The sequence below is a fragment of the Malus sylvestris genome, chromosome 10 (genome assembly GCF_916048215.2).
Source record: "Malus sylvestris chromosome 10, drMalSylv7.2, whole genome shotgun sequence".
Lineage (NCBI taxonomy): Eukaryota > Viridiplantae > Streptophyta > Magnoliopsida > Rosales > Rosaceae > Malus > Malus sylvestris.
The window spans coordinates 206,445-212,544 of record NC_062269.1 but is presented as its reverse complement, the minus strand read 5'-3'; positions in this window follow the sequence as shown (position 1 = coordinate 212,544).

The window sequence follows — 6,100 nt, the reverse complement described above, 5'->3', positions numbered from 1 at the left end:
GACGACGCGTACAATTTAATTATGTCAGCGAGAAAAAGAATTTAAAACTATATACGTACATCCACATCACTAAACCTTGAGGGCATTATCGTCACTTCACATACTTGGGGATATAATATATACAATAATTCGGGACGGGTCGTCACAAGATCAATCTTGCATTGGCCTATCTATGAAAAGTTCCTCCAACTTTGGCTCTATTAGACCATCTTCAACCCTTGACCTAAAATCTAAAATTTTTGGCCTAGAACATTTAGGTTTTAACCCAGAAACAGCTTTTCTGCTCCAACCCTTCTGGCCTAAAATTTTAGCCCCAGATTATTAAATAATGAATTTAGACTAATTTTTTTCTTAAAGTAACTTTTTTCAAATAAAAAAAATTATGTAGACTATCCTAATTTAATTTTATGAACATTTTAACCTAAAAATATTTAGATTCTGACAAATATTGAAAAATCACTAATTGACACCATGAAACTCGTTAAACACTATGAAAAAATATGAAACAAATGAAAGATTTTTTTTTAAATTACTTTAGTCGTTAAATTTAAATTTGGACTGATAATTTTTTTTTAACGTTGAATTTCATCAAATTAGATCTTAACTGTTGGATTCAATGAATTTGTAAATATAAAACTAAATAAAATATACATATATGGTGGGCCAACCCTACTAATCTTGAGCTAAATTTGGCTTCCATTTGAGTTTTAGGTTTTAGGCCACATTTTAGCCTTGGGTTGGGTTGAGTTTTGGGGGGGAATAGAAGTGGAAATTTGAGTTTTAGCCCAGGGTTGGAGAAGGCCTTAAAGGTATAACTATCCCTCTAGGCACGTGGCTAGTTATACCACAAATTTGTCAAATTTGAAGGGCACAATTTTGCTACCACAAATTTGTGCTTTCTTTGAGAGCTTGATTGAAAATTCTCAAAAAGCTTTTGCAATTCTTCTTTGAATTTTTTAATGCACCCAATCTCTAAAACTTTTTAAATTCTTTGATTTGCATGCTCTAGAGAAAGAAAAACATGGTTAGAAATTCCGAAACCACGACTAATGGCACTCCTTATGTGCTTGGATTTGGAACAGAGAATAGAGACAATGGAAGGCCCTCGACCCCTCTCTGATGCTCCACGCAGCAAAAATAGAAGCGGGACGGTTGCCACCTCCATCAATAACTACATCAGGCCTTACTGTGATCCTTGTCACAACAGTGCCTGACACCACACAAGCAGCAACCACGGCTCCAGTCTTGTAGAATCAAGCCTGAGTGTTATGTTTCTTTCTTAATAGTGAGCCTAGGCCCAGGCAATGTAGGCCACAGTGCCTCTAATGCAGCAGTCCCAGATAGAGCCAGCCCAGCGTGCGTAAGCTTATTTCCAACAGGCCCTCATAGGTCGACCCAAACTCGTGCCCAAACCGCTCTTGTAAATCGACTCCAGGGTCGGTCCAACCAAACTCGGATTGCCTCCTTGAATTGACCTTGATTCAAGCTGTACCAGTTCCTCTAGTCAATGAACTGGCTCGTTTTTCGATGAATCCAGCTTTTTTTTAGGGAATTTGACTCATTTTCTGGCAGATTTGATGCTGTCCATTACACTTTCACCACCCATAGAGATTCATATCAACCTAAATCCTTCATTCTGAATGGCGAGATGAATATGACTAGCATGTTGTAAACTTGACAAGTGTAAAGGAACTGGCTCGTTTTTCGATGAATCCAGCTCTTTTTTAGGGAATTTGACTCATTTTCTGGCAGATTTGACGCTGTCCATTACACTTTCACCACCCACAGAGATTCATATCAACCTAAATCCTTAATTCTGAATGGCGAGATGAATATGACTAGCAGGTTGTAAACTTGACAAGTGTACTGTGCAGTAAACCACTTTAGTGAGCTAACTCTTATAACACATCACCACACAGCACGCTCTTGACTAGGTGTCCCGAAACAGGACAAGATGAAGCCTCATCCTAAGGTGTCTCGACAAGTGGCCACTCGACCAGCCTTGAATCGAGTGTTTAGGCAGCGTGAACTCCTATATTGGCCCTTGTGGAAACGTTATATCCCACCTTGGTATGCAAGGAAGTGTTCACTTTTGACTTGGTCTGCAGGTGAAAGTGGACTCAAGGTTGGGACCACACTCTGAAGGACACTTAAAACCTGAGCTATGCATAGTGTCCACTTGCGACTTAGCTCATAGAAAAACTTCTTTAATTTCACACCAGGGTAGACAACACAAGGAATAGGAAAAACCTCAAGTGAACTTTAGATCAAGTTCAACTGACTTTTATCGCCAAGCGCGTTTACTAGAAGCTCAACCTCCAGCAGCACGTGCATCAACTATAGATGAATCAAGTGTCCCATAGCCGCAACACGTATGAGCAGACTGTGGGGAACAACATTACACACTTGCAGATCGTCACAGGGGGAAGCCTAAGACACCACTACCTCAACAAGGGAAAATCTAGAAGCCAGAAAAAATCTCCTCAACGAGCAACTGCGCAAATTCTAGCGTACTAGGATTGTGGACGAGGTGCTTCGACATCAACTGACTATACCTCCCTTAATATCCAAATAAGAAGCAGATGAGGATTTATTTTTCTAGTTTGCAATATGTGAAGTAGCGGTGAGCTCTGCCCTCTTACAAATTCCACTCAAAATGAAATATCAGCTCATTACCGTTGGCACGCCGGAGGCAGCGAGCGCTAGGTGACCTTTGGGGCAATTCTCGTTTTCACCACCAAAACTCCAATCTAGCTTACCTAAATAAATTCAAAGTCCCAAGTAGATCACTGAACAACTCCTCAGAATTATTCTAGTTGTCCTGCAGTCTTGCTTCCGCAAAGTTCACTACAATTTGCCTATTTCAATGAAGATTCGAGGAGTTATTTAGAAAGCTTTGGTTGCATGCACAACTACCAATTCCAAGCTTTTAAGTGTGAGAGGGTAAACCAATTTTTCGACACACCCATTTGGGTACCCTCTCCAATGTGAGAGAGAAAGTAACTAATTCCCCGGCACCCATCTTAGTATGCTCTTCAATGAGAGATTGTAAACTAATTTTCCAACACCTATCTAGGTATGCTCTCCTTCTAAAAAGGGTAAATTTTCCGGATGTCCAGACTTGGACGGGTTCGTTACACTAGTTTAATTGGGAGCACAACAACCTTCGATGATGTTACCCAAAATTAGCCACCATAGTCTCTTCCTGGGATCCCCATACAAGACTCAGTTAACTGAAGAATTCTTACCCCTGGCCAAATGTGTGAACCCGACTTTATTACCAGAAGAACCATAAGTGCAGCGCATTCCTTGGATAGCTGCCCATGAATTTTTTTATACAACTACATGCAATTGCCGTGACTAGTTAGCAAATTTTGTGTCTCAATTGAGCTCTCTCATGTTGCTTTACGGACTATGCCGATCAAGGGATCAGTAACCTAAAGTGTAGTATGTTCCCCGAACAAATGTCTATAAATTTATGTACACGTTTGTTGTGACTAGTTAGTGAGTTTCATGTCTTTATAGAACTCTATCATGTTGCACTACGGGCTACGTATCTCAAGGATAGGTGACCTAAAATGCGGCACATTCCCTGAAGTGTTGTCCACAAATTCCATACAATACATGCGTTTTCTTTGTCTAGTTAGCGATTTTTGTGACTGCACAGAGCCTTGTCATGCTGTGCTACGAGTTAAGTAGCACAAGGGATCACTACTCAACATTACAAGTGCAGTACAACTTTTTTCGAGCAGCCTCTGTGGGCTTTCATCATAACACAAGCTTAGGCCTTATGGAGAACAAGATCTATTAAGCTCAATGTACACTACCCTTTTAACCTCGCCTCAATCGCACAAAAAGGTTCTCATGTCAGATGAGTTTTGAGCAATGAAGCCAACAACCGGCATGATAAAGCCAACAACTGGCATGATAGTGCCAACACACGGTCAGGAGGCAACAACATATGACAAGCTGGATAACTCACACTTCACGCCCTATGTTGTCCCATATTCAGCGGTTCCAGTTTTAACAGTTTCATCCTTAGCTGCTACAACAGTTGAGGAGTCAGGTTCCCACTCTAAGTCTAGAGGGTCTAATAAGCAGGCCAACCTACCAATGAAGCCCCGTGCCTCTCTCTTTCTCTGGTGGCTCCAGCCCACTTCACCACATGCGCATCACTCAGCCCACTTACCTCCAGTCTTCATGACATGCAGTGGGGGCAAAACACACTAACAACACTTGGCAGAACACGCAAAGAAGAAAATCAAGGGAGAGGGGATGATAAATTCTCTCTCTGGTTTCCTCACTCTTAGAAGACTTATACTACAAGTAAGTCTCAGAATTCAATCCAGTCAATGAATCAATTTTTGGCATGTCAATTCAGCTTGGGACTTCTATATCTCCTACACATAGACTTTCTACGTGCAGCACATCAAATATGAGGGCATTTATGGAGCAAAAAATAATCAAAAAAATCATGGGGCTGACACATGGACTTTTATTCACTATTGACAAAGATGCCCTCATTAACTGGCGAAACCCACACTTATTCAAACAACAGTTCAAACAATGAGAAGCCTTGAACTGCTAACTAGAACTACTCCAACTCAAATGCCCATGGCAAAAAAGATAACATAAGGAAATTAATGGTAGGTCTCGGGTTCGAGACTTGGGAGCAGCCTCTCCATAAATGGAGGTAAGGCTAGCCGACATTCACCTCTCCTAGACCCTGCGTAAAGCGGGAGCCTTGTGCACTGGGTACGACCTTTTTTTACCTTTAAGCTTTCCTGTTTGAACTTTGAAGATAGATTCTTTTAATCAAAGAAACGCAATTGCAATAAATCAAGGATTCATTGCAATTGAATTTCTTTGATTAAAAGATTCTGGTTTTGGTTTTCGGAATTATGTTCCGAAAAGTATTGGTTTGAGATTTGGCTGACCATTTTCGGTTTGGGATCCCATCTCGAACCACCCCTAACTACATCCAACATATAGCACGCCTTGGCCAATCAGACGCCAACATATGACAGAAAATTCTACACATGCGGCCAGCCCTATGCTTTATAAATATCTCATCCTACACCAAATTCTTGGTAAGATTTTGCTACGCAATTAAGCTCTAAACACTCTCTTAAGCATCGGAAGTTCATTGGCCAAACCCCCCCTCTCTTCTAGGCGCGCAAATTTGGTTGTTAACAGAAGGTGTTTAATTTGGGTTGTAGATACAATTTCATCAAATCCGAAAAAGGCTGAACTTTTCTACCACATTCGTCATGTGAGATAGAAAATAGCCTAGGCATCAAGAACAAGGAGAACATAATGATTAAAGATAAATTTGCATGAAATATCCATCCATCCATCCTGGAAACGGATCAGCCACTCATTGAGCTAATTACTCGTGTCATGCATGTGGCATACTAATTAACGAACTAATCCTAAGCCTACACTTGTGGTTGGTCTCATGGCTTTATAACATTGTACGTCAAAGAAAACAATTCACTTCAAATAAATAGAGAGCCTGATGAGATCCTCTGGTTAAACAGCTTAAAATTATAATGATAAGTAGAGAGTAGACCCGTACAGAATGGATAATAAATAAATCACAATAAAACAGAAAGGAAGAGTGCAGTTCAATCCAGCGACTTTATCTGAAGCCCTTGAAGGTCATCCCCTACATGTGCGATCGTGCTCAAGCTATGGCGACTGCGTCTCCAACTGTTTGAAATTTTGAATTAAGATCAAACCTAAAATTATTAAACCTAATATGAATGCTAATAATGCATATAAAATTGCGGCCATCCAATCAAAGGCGAAAATCCCAAGAAGGCTTGGTAGCTGGTTTTCCAAGCATTGCTTTAGAAACAATCAAGAATCCATAATTATATTGCTTCGTATTTTCTTGGGATCGTTTATTGCTTTAAATAGTTCCCTTTAACTAACTAGAAAACTAGATAACAAGAGGTAGTCCAAAGTCACTATGAAGCGCGTGGATTGTATATGATCATTAAGGATCAAAATTAAGATTTTGGTGGGGGTCATTGGCTTAGGTCTATATTTATTAATTTAACATTTTGTATGTTTACTTACTTAAAAATGGAAGAAG